Consider the following 14,516-nt stretch of genomic DNA (forward strand, 5'->3'; position numbering starts at 1 on the left):
GCGTTGAAGCCGAATCGCCCCTACAGGTTCGAGTTGCAACAGCAGTGGAACCACTCCTTCATGCTTCAAGCCTGGCAGCCAGGGAGTGAGCGGCCACTTGTGAAGGTAAGTACGTTTTACGAGCACTCTTAGCGCGGTTGTGGCCTGCGTTCATCTCATCGACGTAATAGAATACCTTCTGCTCTCCGCCCAGTCCTCTAAACACTGTTTCTGTTTTGCGCATACCAACCCTTTCGCCATTCTCGAACAGTGCGAGGTGACTGCACCTGACAATGGCTGCGCTGGTCAACGTGGCAAGTGGGTCGGTCGTAGCCTCAGTCGCCGCCTGGCACGCCGTGGTCGTTGCCTGCGTCCGCGCCGTCCGTAGCGCCACCGCGGATAAGGCAGCCACCTCGTGCTTCTGGCTCCCGGCCACGCTGCTGCTCGAGTCCACCGTCTTGCGAGAAACGCCGCTGTGGATGAATCTGGTGCCCGTGGTTGCCTCCAGGTCTCCGAAGAAGCGGAACACCTCGTCGACCTACGGCTGGTTCTCTTAGAGGCTGGCCCTCGAGGACTCCGCCGCGCCATCGACCTTGTTACATTTAGGTCTCCGGCGCTGGCAACACCTGTCCTCGGTGTCATCGTGCGTCGTGTCCTGCGGTATATGGCCGGCGCATTCGACGGCTAGCATGGCGCCTGAGTTGCCTTCGGAGTGGCTGCAGGAAGGCGCAAAGGCGAAGGAGTTCGAACGCCAGTGATGGGCCGCACTTCATCAATCAGAAGATGAGGCAAGCACTGGCGTTTGAGTTCAGGGCGGCTTCTGCGCCTAGCCGCCCGCTGGCGTGATTATGAACTTGAAGCTGAAGATAGGCGGCCATCTGCTCTTCAAGAACGAAGATATTTGCGGACGCGTCAAGGCCTGCACCCATAGTGCAAAATCATTGGACGTTGCATGTGCTTCCGGATTATAGACTTATTTTTACTTGTATTGTCTGCTCTGCAGCTGTCGCTACTTGCACAGTAAGTTCATCGTCAGATGAAGGGTCGACGACGAGTTCCTCGTGCGGAATACAAAGCATCCATGGTTCTGGTCGTGACTAGGGGAACAGCGTTCTGCGCCGCGTTGAAACCGGTGTTCCGTGGAATATGGGGTGCGACTCCGATGGCTATCCCTCCGCTCTTAGACAGCGGCCTGACCGACCACGTTGAGGCGCCGCCGTATTAATACACAGACGTGAAAGGCGATACTGTAAGCTTAGGGAGCTTCGCACTAACATGCATGGATACAATAAACGACCATGTACGCGAAATGCATTTTTCACGGGGGTCGCTCAGCGCCGATACCAACCGAACGAACGCGGCTTTCCTAAACGCGAAGTAGCGTTCAGCGCAATAAAATACGCACTTTCAGTCGTGTAAGCATTTTTGATCTTCGTAGAAGGTAAGGTTGCCACTGTCTTCGTATCGTGGGTGAACCGCCATAGTGCTGACCCCGTCCAGGCGGACGATCTTCAAGGACTTGCGGGACTGTGCTGCAACAAAGGAGGTTAAAATAGAATTGCTGGAGTGGAGGGGGCGCCCGCTAGGTGAAGCCTTACGCCGCCATCTTAACATGGGCAGAAAGTCCGTCGGCACCGTCGGGTTCGCGTGGCGCGGTCGGTGTGGCCGCTTGTTCGCTTGCTTTGACATCCGAGGAAGCGTCGTAGGAAAATGGTGGCGTCGTGCGTTCCCTATGGTTGCGCTCACTGAGCGAAGAAGGATTCAGGAATTATATTCCAATTGTAAGTACACTAAAACTAATTCAAACAACGCGTACTATTGTTGCTGTGCATCACCTTGTACTCTGACTGTGCCCATGGATAGAGATTCGCGGTTCCGTTGACAGGTGTCCAAAAAAATGAAGAGTTGCGAAGCCTGTGGAAGTAAGCTGTTCGAAGAAAACACTGGGTACCAAAAAAAAACGGAGAACATTTGTGCTCCGAGCATTTCGCCCCGGGGTGCTTCGATCGCACTGGGCAAACGACGCTACTGAGATAGGGAAGCCTACCGACTGTATTTCCTTCGTTTCCGCAACACCTACGAAAACCGGTAAGCACCCCTCGGAGATTGCATTCCTTAGTTATTTATGCCGGATGTGTGTACAGCTCGATGGGAGGCACGCAAAATATATCGTGCGCATGTTTCGGTTTTTCTTTTGAATCTCATTTTTCGCTTAATCGCGCAGCTTTAAAGTTACCGTGCAAAGGCCCATCTTTATTGAAAACATGAACCACAGGCATGAACGTTTCAAGCGTTTTACGTTAAAATTTGCCGATAGTGGTCCGCCATTCGCTATATAGCTTATGCTCCGACAATGAAAAATGCGGTCTGCAGCTCAGGTGTAAACATTAGTACACATAAATCAACTTGATAAAAAAGAATGATTATGGACTTGGTTTGCAGTAATGGCATTTGTTATTTTCGTTCAGCTGTCACGTTTGCTTTTCAGCACACACTCAAACGGTCGTATTTTTTTTATCTTGCTCTATGTGATTGCAGTGTGCATAAACGAATACTTTGAACCACGAGCTTGGAATTTTTTATTGCAGATGAAAAGGAAGCAACCACCGCCGAAACTCAGAGGCTCAGAGGCCACTGCAAACATTGAAGACATCAGTGACATGGAAGAGGTAGTGTCACACTCGCCTACAAAGCAACAGTACAAACTGCTGCATTCATCTGATGAAAAACTGGCGCATCTACAGAAGCGAGTGAAAACTCTGCAGCAGAGCAAACAACGGCTGACGAAGAGGATCGAGACAGCCCAAGAAATAATGAAATCAATCAAATAACAGAAACTATTTTCTGAGGAGGGCTTTCAAGTCTTGGACGCTACTTTCTCTCCTGATATTGAACAGCTGCTCAGCAGGGCAAAGACAAAAAAAAGGAGGCCAGTACCCTCCGGAACTACGTGCTTTCGCCCTAACTCTCCACTTCTACTCCCCGGCTGCCTACGAATATGTCCGGTCGAAATTCAACGACGCCCTACCAGCGACCAGGATATTGAGAGAGTGGTACAGATATGTTGACGGAAACCGAGGTTTCACGGCTGAGGCGTTCTTCTTTTTTAGAAAAGCTTGCCGAAAGTCTAGGTGAAAAGCTTTTCTGTTCTCTGATAGTGGACGACATGGCAATCAGGAAACATATTGAGCTTGTCGGCGACAAGGTTGTCGGCTATGTGGACTTTGGGACAGGCGTACAAGACGACAGCCTTCCTGAGGCTAAAAACGCATGTGTATACATGCTTGTTGGATTGAACATGAGGCTAAAGTGTCCCGTTGGCTACTTTTTATTGACTCCCTCACGGGAGCAGAGAGGGCTGAGCTTACTGGGCAATGCATTGATAGGTTGACATCCATTGGAATTGAAGTAGTCTCTTTGACATTCGACGGTGCTGCATGCAATTTTACCATGGCTAAATGTCTAGGTGCACAGCTGTGGCATAGCTCTGGGCCTTTGTCAGCAAGTTTCAAGAACCCAAGTGACTTATCCAAAAGTGTGCACATTATTTTAGACGCCTGTCACATGGTGAAACTGATCTGCAACTCGTTAGCAACCACAAGTCACTTGGTTGATAATGACGGCAACTTCGTGACGTGGACGTACATAAAGGCGCTTGATGCCTTGCAGTGCAAGGAAGGGCTGCGGCTTGGTAATAAGTTGACCAATGCACACGTTCAATGGGCAAAACAAAAAATGAAGGTACGGCTTGCTGTGCAGGCACTGAGAGCATCAGTGGCTGATGCCTTAGACTTTTGCGAGGGCGTACTGAAATTGCCACAATTGAAGGGAGCACGAGCTACTGCAAGGTTTATCAGGATTTTCGATCAGCTGTTCGATATTCTAAACTCCCGAAACCCTCTCGCCAAATCTTGCTTGCTGGAAGTCGTTCTTCTCCGGGGCTTGCTTGCTGTCCAAGGCTTGCTGGAAGTCGTTCTTCTCCGGGGCTCGGACATACATAACGTCACTGAAGGATCCTACCGGTCGGCTTGACATAGAAGGACCAAGGAAAACAGGATTCGTTGGTTTCCTTGCTTGCATGGAAAGTGCTGGAAATATATTTGATCAGCTCGTGAACCAGGGGCCTCTCAACTACATCTTGACGCATAAGATGAACCAAGACCATATTGAGACATTTTTTGGTTGTGTGCGAGGTCGAGGAGGCTTCAACAAAAACCCAACTGCATCTTAGTTTATGGCCTCGTATAAGCGCCTTCTTGTGCAAACTGAAGTTCGATCTTCAAGTTCTGGAAATTGTATGCAATACTTTGTCTCTATTCTTAGCGGGTCAGTCATCGCTCAGGAAAGTGCCGACCAAGCCATCACTGTGGAGAGATGGTCGGTTATTCAGCCAGAAGACCATGATTACACGCCCCGCAAAGACTTTCCTGACAGTCTCTCAGTGTTTACAAATTCAGTAGTGCCATATATTGCTGGCTTTGTTTCCAGAAAGGTTGCGGCAGGTTCTCCTTGCGAAGAGTGTGTGATGGCCCTCCAGTCAGAAAAACAACCACCTCTTGTGAGACAAAACAGCCACGGCGGGCTTGTTTCACCATCACAGGACGTGCTATCGATTTGCACAGCGACAGAAAAAGGGTTGCGCCGGCTGCAGGCTGAATGCAGGAACTTCAAGGCCATCCTCTCGAAGTCAAAACATTTATTATTGGAAGTGGTGAGCCAGGCGTCATATAAGAAGTGGTTCTCTGCGCTAGATAATCACATCCTTGACTGCGATGCCCTCGACAACCACATCTACAACTTGTACAAGAAGGTAGTGAAATTGTACATTAATATCAGGCTACACCAGATGATGAATGAAAAAAACCGAGCAATGTGTGCAGAAAAAGTCAGGCCCGTTCTTTCAAGGTTAATAATATTCAAGAACCAATGAGAACGAATGGCGTATTCGGTAGTGCTGCACACGCGGGATAGAGCTGAAATAAACTACATTTTCTCACAAGTGTACAAAACTTGGCTTGTAAGTTAAAATCATAGCGCAAAACAGACTTAAGTGATACAAGCACAGCGTGGCGTGTGCGTTTGCTTTTTCGTCCTTGATTGCTTTGCGCTATGATTCTGAGGTGAATGTTTTTTCTCTGCGCCTTTTCTGGGCCCTTTCTGGCGAAGCGTTAATGTCGCCACATCTTGTTTACAGTGTCTCCCTTGACAGTGTAAAACTATCACTGTGGAGTATTTAGCGAAGGAGCGGCCCCGACCTCTAAGCGAGAAATTTTGTCGAAAAACTACAGAAAAGCGCACATAATCTAACATAGCCGCCCCCTCTCAGCGAGGAATTTAGTCTAGAAACTACAGAAAAGCGTACATATTCTAACATATAAAGTAAGAAATGCACTGCGCAAATAAGATAGTCTATCGCCCCCCTCCAAAAGTCGCTCATAAATCCGCTCCAGATCTGCAAATACGACGGCTGAAAGAAGCTACCAGTGCGCTTGACTGCCTTTCTTGCCCATGGCAAGATGGCCGCCGCAGGCTTCACCTCCGCGCGTACGCTGGTATAGGCGGCCTCCACTCCAGCAATTATATTTACAACCTCCTTGGCTCCAACCGCTCGCGCCATTTAGTCAGAAAATGACGTTGCACATTAAAGCTCCCCACTTGGTCGAAATTATTCCGGAGCCCTCCACTACGGCACCTCTTTCTTCCTTTCTTCTTTCACTCCCTCTTTTATCCGTTCCCTTACGGCGCAGTTCAGGTGTGCGCTGATATGTGAGACAGATGTTGCGCCATTTCCTTTCCCAAAAAACCAATTTTCCAATCTTTAGTTTGAAACGCGCGCCTCCTTTTCCCGTCTGCTAGCCTACACCTCCAAAAAAGCGGTGTAGAAAGTATAGTCCTCGTGCTACACTCCGCGTAAAACAAATGCGTCCGTGTAGATGGGCGGAGCTACACTTTTTCTATGCTGCCAAAAAAAATGAGACCATGGTACACAAGCTGCACTAGTGTAGCCAGTGTAGGTAAAAAGGCCGTAATATAGCACACGAAGCAGCTGCGTCCAGCATTACCCTTGGCTGCGCCATCGTCTAAAGACTTTCAGCGGTCCTTGCGAAAACGCGTGACTTCCGGCAAACTTGTTGGCGTGCAGCTCGGATAGCGAGGATCTCTCCTGAGCTTTCCTTCCTCCATGCGTGATGACCTCTCCTCTAAATCTTCTTTGATTGATTCTCTGAAACAACTTTAATTTCCATTAAAAAAACCCGCCTCCCTCTTTGCCCCAGGCTTCATGGTTTGAGGTAGAACTTCTTGCTGGGCTAGTTGGTGCATGTTACTAAGAAAAGAAGCGCCAACAGAGACAAGGCGTAAGAAGCGCTTGTCCGTGTCACTTCTTACGTCTTGTCTCTGTTGGCGCTTCTTTTCTTAGTTTATGGTTTGACGTCACCACCCGGTTTCTTCGACTCTTTTCGTTCCATAAGAACCACCACATCCGCTTCCGGCGTTTTTACCAATCAGGTGTGGCCACTGCACGTGTAACACGGCGTACGTTTCATCGAATCGCGCTCAGCGCTAGTCACGCGTCGAACATCTTGCGTTGGACACAGATCTTGAGCCCCAAGAGCCACGCGATTGCTGCTGCACTGATCGAAGACACCGGCGAAGATAGGCCTTGCTGTCCCCATCACGGTGCATCTCGACGATGTTCCAGAGTTCTGCTGAACCATTACTGGCGGCACCGGTGACGCTCGGAGAAAATGTCGGCCCTTGCCAATGGCGCGGAGCCATTCTTGAAGCCTCGCGCGGCGCACGAGCCCACGGTGGTACCCGAGCGCGGAGAGCAGCCGTTCTACTTGGAGCTGCTGCTGTCGGCCATTCTGCGATGAAGCCGAATGGCCCCTACAGGTTCGAGTCGCAACAGCAGTGGAACCACACCATCATGCTTCAAGCCTGGCAGCCAGGGAGTGAGCGTCCACTCTTTAAGCTACGTTCTACGTGCACTTTTTGGAGGGTTTGTGGCCTGCGTTCATCTCATCGACGTAATAGAATACGTTGTGCTCTCCGCCCAGTCGTATAAACGCTGTTTCTGCTTTGCGCTGACCAACCCTCTCGCCATTCTCCAACAGTGCGAGGTGACTGCACCTGTCAATGGCCGCGCTGGTCAGCGTGGGAAGCGGGTCGGTCGTAACCCCTGTCGCCGCCTGGCACGCCGTGGTCGTCGCCTGCGTCCGCGCCGTCCGTACCGCCACCGCGGAGAAGGCAGCCACCTCGTGCTTCTGGCTCCCGGCCACGCTGCTGCTCGAGTCCGCCGCCTTGCGAGATACGCCGGTCTGGATTTGTCTGGTGCCCGTGGTTGCCTCCAGGTCTGCGAAGAAGAGGAATACCTCGCCGACCTACGCCTGGTTCTCAAGGACTCCGCCCCGCCGTACACTCTGCTGCTTTTAGGTCTGCGGTGCTGGTACCACCTGTCCTCGGTGTCGTCGTGCGGCGTGTCCTGCGGTATATGGCCGGCGCATTCGACGGCTAGCATGGCTTCTGAGTCGCCTACGGGGTGGCTGCAATAAGCCGCACAGGCGAAGGAGTTCGAACGCCAGTGATGGGCCACACTTCATCTTCAGAAGATGAGGCAAGCGCTGGCGTTCGAGCTCAGGGCGGCTTCTGCGCCAAGCTGGCGTGATTATGTACTTGAGGCTGAAGATAGACGGCCGTGTTCTCTTCAAGAACAAAGATATCTGCGGACGCTTCAACACCCGCACCCATGGTGGGCCTCCTGGACATGGCGTCATGCACAATCTTTGGACGTTCCATGTGCTTCAGGATTATAGACTCATTTTTTTGCGGTCTATTCGTGTAATCGTTATCTGAATTTCTGAAATTCTCGCTTAATTTATTTACATAATTTTATTGACGTCGAGTGTTTCTTCCGTTGCTGATATTTACTGGAGGGCTGATTTTCGAATACAGGATTTGTCCAGAAACAAGTCTCTCTGAATGTCAAGGGCAAGCCGCCGCGGTGGCAAAGTGGTTTATTGCGCTCGGCTGCTTACTCGAACGACAGGGGTTCGGTCCCGGCCTTGGCAGTCGAATTCTAGATGCCCGTGTATTGTGCGATGTCAGAGCACGTTAATAGCCCGAGGTGGTTGAAATTTCCTGAGCCCTTTACTACGGCGTCCGTCATAGCCTGAGTCGCTTAGGGATGTTAAACCCCCTAAAATAAACTCATAAGCCAAAGAGAATACCAAGGGCATGTCTTTAAAGCGCTCATGTTTTGTCATATCCCTGCTTTTGCGCTGTGGAACCTCGTGTGAATTACCCACTAGCCTGAACAATCTCCCTTCTAATGCAGGAAGTCTGCAGCTATTAACAAAGGTTGCTTGGCGGGATTGCTAACGTTGCATGAGGTAAAAAAAGCACAAGAAGGCATTGAACACAGATGAGAGAAGAATACACATGCTAACTACGAAACGCCTTGTATGCGGGCGTTGCTAGTCCGACGTCCTTCTGCCCTTCGTACACTGCACTACCAACAATCGTGCTGCCTAAACTGCAAGACGCTAAGCCTTTTAAAACATCGAGGGCTGTTAGCGCTATGGTGGTGATAATTTTTCATGGCAACAATTTAAAGAATACAAAAAAAATTAAAAGGAACTGCCATCTCAACTTCTAACATGACCTGGGGAGAATTACGTAGAGCAATCAATATATCTTTCAGTTTTGAGAGCGTGACGTCAACATGACAACATGAGACTCCGAAGGTGGAATCAGCCAATTAGCAGCAACTTTGCAGTGGCTTCGCGCCGGAAGCATTTATTTGCACGACAAAAGACTGTAGGCTAGCGTTTTGCTGTAAAGACGCAGTGAATAAAATGAGGGATGTTTTATATTGCATAGAAACTGTATTTAAAACAACGCCAAGCAAAACAAGAAGCACCCTCAAATTTGCATTTAGGTTTGCTGCTGTTCTGTGACTTCTGCTCCCGAGAGGGTATACGCTGACAGCGGAAAAGCTTTGGCTAGGTGGCGTGAGCTGCTGCCCAATTTGAAGGATTCAGCCTTATCAGTTCATCCACAGAATCATTCATCGTGAACATGACAGCTAAAAGAATAAAAACAGCTGGGGCTATATGCAGAGTACCCGGGCTCGAACCCGACCGTGGCGGCCACGTTTCGATGAAGGAGAAACGCTAAGGTGCGCCCGTGTGCTGTGCGATGTCAATGCATGTCAAAGATCCCCAGGTAGTAATAATTATTCCGGAGCCCTATGCTACGGCACCTTTCTTCTTTTACTTCCTCCTTTATCCTTGCCCTTTCGACGCGGTTCAGGTGTCCGCCGATATATGAGACAGATACTGCGCCATTTCCTTTCAGCAAAAACCGATTATTATTATTACTCCACTGACCGACGGAGCCGGTTCTGCGCCTTTCCTTTCGTGATAATGAACGGCCTTTGCAAATTTGTCAGCGCCAATAAACTCTATGAACGCCGTCGGCTCACTTGTTTTGTTTCGTTTTGGATAAAGGAGGAAGGGAAAGAAAACTGAAAATTGAAAGTTGGATTCAGAGGAAAGGCGTGACGCTGCGCAACACCTGTGGCTCGGTGCTATACTAGTGGCGCATGCGCAGTAGTGACTAGGCAGTGAGAGAGAGACAGAGAGAAATATCCTTGGCGAGGCGCGCGTTGTGACGTCATGTGCCTCCTCGGAGCACCGCCACGGTGAAATCGAAAGTTCGCGGTCAGTAAAGCATTCGCATTAAATATAGCAACTGCAAATGCCTGCTTTGATTGCGTTCCCACAATGAATAGGCAGCGCGCCCTCCCTGTCACCCTAGGAGGTGGCAAGTAGTTAATGGTCGATCGCGAGACTGAGCCCAACATAACGCTACGGCCTAGCTATTGCTGCAGTGCCGCATGTCAAGCACAACGCTGTCAGCGCTAATGCATTTAGGCCACATCTCTCACCACCACCACATGTATCAAAGCATGAATGAGGCGTCCACATATCTAGGGAGCCAGTTATGCTCCTTTCGTTTGCCTAAAGCCTTCGCCGTCTAGAGAGAGAGAGAGAGAAATAACATTTATTAGCACCCGTCAAAAGGATGATGGGTATCCGAGGCGCCGCTCGGTCCCAGCCATGTCCTCCCCCTCAGCCGTCGACCGGGATCTCTTGGATCTCAGCAGCGGCAAGGGCGAGACGGATGACTTCACGTTTTTTAGTTTCGTCCTCGTTGTGAAGCAGTGCCTCCCAGGACTCATCTGTTCGGTCAAGTTGTCCAAAGCTCGGACATGTCCATACCATATGGATCATGTCCGCTATGCCGTCGCAACGTTTGCACCTGGGGCTGAAAATCTCAGGGTGCCACTTGCTATAAAGCTGAGGGTTAGGGAATACTCCGGTTTGGAGCTTGCGCCACGCAACCTCTTCGTTTTTGGTTAGCTGATTACTTGCTTTTGGAAGTACCGCTCGGCCTAATTTGTAATGGTTTAGGATTTCCTGATACGTGTTAAGGTCGTCTTCGAACTGTAGGAGCTCCTCATCGCGCGAGGGGGAAGGGGTTGTGCACAAGACGCCACTGGGAGCCCGGAAAGTAGCTAATCCTCGGGCCAGTGCGTGCGCTTTCTCGTTTCCCCTCAACCCTTGGTGCGCGGGTGTCCAGATGAGCGCTACCAGTTCTGCCGGTGGTGGACTGCCGGCCAACACTCGTGCTGCTGTAGCTGAAATGCAGCCCGCTCAAAGTTTCTAATTGCTGATTTTGAGTCGCTCACGATAATTATTGTCAACGCCAACGCAAATGAACACAGTGAACGCCGACATCTTTCGCTTCCCCAGTAGCACAAATGGGGCTCTGAATTGCGGGCCCGGCACGGGCTGCCCATAGGGGCCCGACGTGGCATATGTGCGGGATTTGCAATTTGGCATCAGGGATGGGGACCCACAAGCGCAGCCCAGTGGGCTTACTGCATAGCCCCACGCAGCTCCGCGCTGGATCCCCTTGGGCTGGCCCGTTCCGGGTCCCTTCGGCTAGCCCGTCCTGGGCCCCTTTGGACTAGCCCGTTCTGGTCCCAGTGGGCTTCTTAGAAGACACTTGCGGGAAGTCAACAAAGGTAACTCATATAGAACCCATAGGTGTATGCCTTTGGGCCAACCGACCCAATTAGTCTTAAGGACCACCTTATCAACCCAGAGAGGCTTTCTTAACTTCATCAGTATTTTTGTGTACACGTTACTACTGAAATTACATTCCACATAGCTGACCTTACAATGCAAGTAAAAATATTCTTATTTATTTATTTGTTTTTGCAAGACATTTTGGGCATTCTTGTTTACAAAGCCCCAATTACAGGGTCCACCCCCTTCATCCGAGCTTTCTGACCGCCATCCCGGTCTCTCGCCCCCGCAGGAACGCAGCCAATCTGTTTTCGATGCCTTTAATGGTGGCTGTTGGGATTCTGTGCTGCACAGAAGCTGTAAAAGTGAACAAATAAACACAAATCAAATTGGTATTCAGTATCGTGGATAAAATCACTTTGCACAGTATTAGTCACATCTTGCAGGAAATGCTTCATAACCGTATGCAATGCTACAATGTGCAATGCTTGAAATATCAGCAAACTTTTTTTGCTAATAATATCCGTAACCATAATAAGCATAAATATCGATAATAAGAATAACCGAAAGGTGCATGAGCCATTAAAAGACTATAGATACCTAAATTTATTGCATATTTTCTTCTGTCGAATGATGCGTTAGATAATAATATACACGGATTACCGGGTGGTTTTGCCTATAATCCCGCTAAATAATTTATAATTGAATTTCTTCTCTCATGCTGTTTTTGTTTCATCGACCGAACGACGACTTTCGTCAAGTTGATGTTTTGGTCACATGATGCAACTATAAAATCTAATACAATCGCTGATATGTGGTTTTAATTCACTACGACATTTAATCCAGCCTCTTCCAAGACCTAGAATGACAAACAATGACCTGTCAGCAATAATATAACACATTTTTTATGCCTCATGTGACTTAAACACCAACAACACGTCGCAGTCATCGTTCGACTGATGATACCGAAACAGCGTCAAAAAGAAATTCAATTGTATAAAAACTGCAGATTGGTCTAGTTGGTGTTGATGCATAGTGGTGTTTCAACAGTGCAAACACACAGGGACCAAGTAAGAGACGAGACACACAAACTAGCGCTGAACTTACAACTGATTTTTTATTAGGAAGAGAAGTAGCTGAGGCATTTCATATTATCAGAAAAAAAATAGGTGCGTGAGTACGACATATGTTACATTATCGCTTCGAGAAATCAATATGCTACATAGTGAGTAGCGGTTCTGCAGATACACACGTGCTTTTAAAGCGGTTTTTACCTTGTACTAGCACTAGGAGTCTTGTTGACATTGCGCTGTTTTTCCGTGTGTGTATATATGACGTCCTTCTTCCTAATAAAAAATCAGTCGTAAGTTCAGTGCTGGTTTGTGTCTCGTCTTTTACTTGGTCCGTGTGTGTTTGCACTGTTGAACCATCACTATGAAATTCAATTATATATTATTTAGTGGTCCTACATGTAGCGAATGTCTAACGCATGGTTTGAAAGAATAAAACACACTAGCAAAAATTTGGTACCTATAGTCCTTTAAATTTGGATGCCTACTCAGTAATTCATAACGGAAGTGCTGAAAACCACACCAGGTACATTGAAAGTAGCTTTTTCCTGTAGTTAGATGGTGTGTTCACAAAATTTCTATAACGTTCAGAAGATTCACATGTACTCACCAACAATTGCGCTGTACAGCCATAGGATCTTAAATGCTTCTTTTTCCTGCCCCTTCAATCTGTACCTTAGGGCCATGGGAGTCTTCACTACAGTCTTCATAATATGTTTTGTAGCCTCATCAGCTGTCTCACCGCCAATGAGTGCTAGCTTTTTGATTTGAAATAGATTATACAGATTATACAAAGTGAACTATGCCATGAAAACAGTACAATGAATCTTTCATAAAACTTCCTCTTCGAGGAACCATGTGCAAGTCAACAAAAATCAGAAGCATGTAGAACAGGATCATACAGAGGACTCAAACAGACCTATGATCACAGTGGTGTGACTCAGCTTAACGATAACAGAATTCTCTGTTGTCTTCTAAACGACCATCTTTGCATCATATTAACTTCCTTTTATGCATGACACAATAGCATATGCTTCCCAAACAATAAGATAAGGGGGAAAAAGTGAAGCCATCACTTCAAGGCCACCTTGAACCATGACAAAATTGTAGTCTGTGTAGTCTGGAGCTACATGAGTGATGTAAGCACATAACCGTCAGCTGCCACTATGAACAGCAAGGCTGATTTCTTGTAGTAGGCTAGATATTATCTATGGCAAATCCTCAATCATATACACTTGTACAAAATGAAGCTTTCAGATCTACAAATCCAAACGCAACACGAGGCAATTTCGAAGTCCCAACTTAATCTGAAGTGGACTCACCATATGTAGAGGGCTCAAATTAAACTACAGCTGAACAAAACACTATGCAGCAAAATTATATTAAAAGGAATCAATACGCTGCCAGTAGTTCATAGGCACAATTGAAAGAAATGCAATATACCACGTCGAAACAAACACCAGCCCGTTTCTGGTGTTTACACCAAACTGGATTTTTTCAGACACGGGTTCTGGTGTTCCGACTAGACCAGGATTTTCAGACACGGGTCCTGATGTGGCGTAGTGTGGTGTGCTTTAGCGTGTTCTTGTCTGGTGTTCTGTGCTGTGACCCAGTTGTCTGATACCGGCTATGGTGTGCTTTGGCTTAGTGTTTCCTGGTGTGGTCGGTGTACCATTCGATTTGGTGTGGTTGGTGTACCGTAGAATGTCTTTATAGAGATGCTGTGAGTTTGGACATACTATCGTGAGAAAAATTAAGAGATCCCTGCGAACGCACGCCAAATGGTGTAAAACGGCAAGCACTCCTGATGTCGAGACAGGAGCCCTAACATCCACCAATCTCGCTGCGCCAGTCTTGATGGCATGAGCATTTCATCAGGTGGTACCTGCACGCAGTTAGGCATAGTGTTTCACACACTCGCAGTTTCATAATTTTTCACATGACTGTACACTGGAACATGCACATAACCACATCATTTCTGTTCTTGCCGAAGATTAAAAGCAAGCACGTATCGTAAAGAAAGAAAAAATGCTCACATTTGCTCAAAAGCATCCTTAGCTTTCTCGGTAGACAAAATTGGCAGTATAGTCAAGATGGAAGCCCATAGCATCATAGCGTGCATCTTTTCTGACAAAGTCCAATATCTTGCATTTCTCTGATAGCTTGACTCCAGCTGTGCAGGAGCGCCATACAGTCACAGTTGTTTTACAATGTCCACAAAAGTTTCCTTCAGATCAGGCATATTGACACGTTTTGCAAGCTTTTTCCCTCTTACAGCAGGAGCGGTGAAAAGGCTGACGTGCAAATTGAGTTACTAAAACAATGCTGCATTTGTCATATCCCTGTCTGCAACTGCTTTAAAGTACTGCTG

Source organism: Amblyomma americanum, chromosome 1 (genome assembly GCF_052857255.1).
Source record: "Amblyomma americanum isolate KBUSLIRL-KWMA chromosome 1, ASM5285725v1, whole genome shotgun sequence".
In the NCBI taxonomy this organism is placed as follows: Eukaryota; Metazoa; Arthropoda; class Arachnida; order Ixodida; family Ixodidae; genus Amblyomma; species Amblyomma americanum.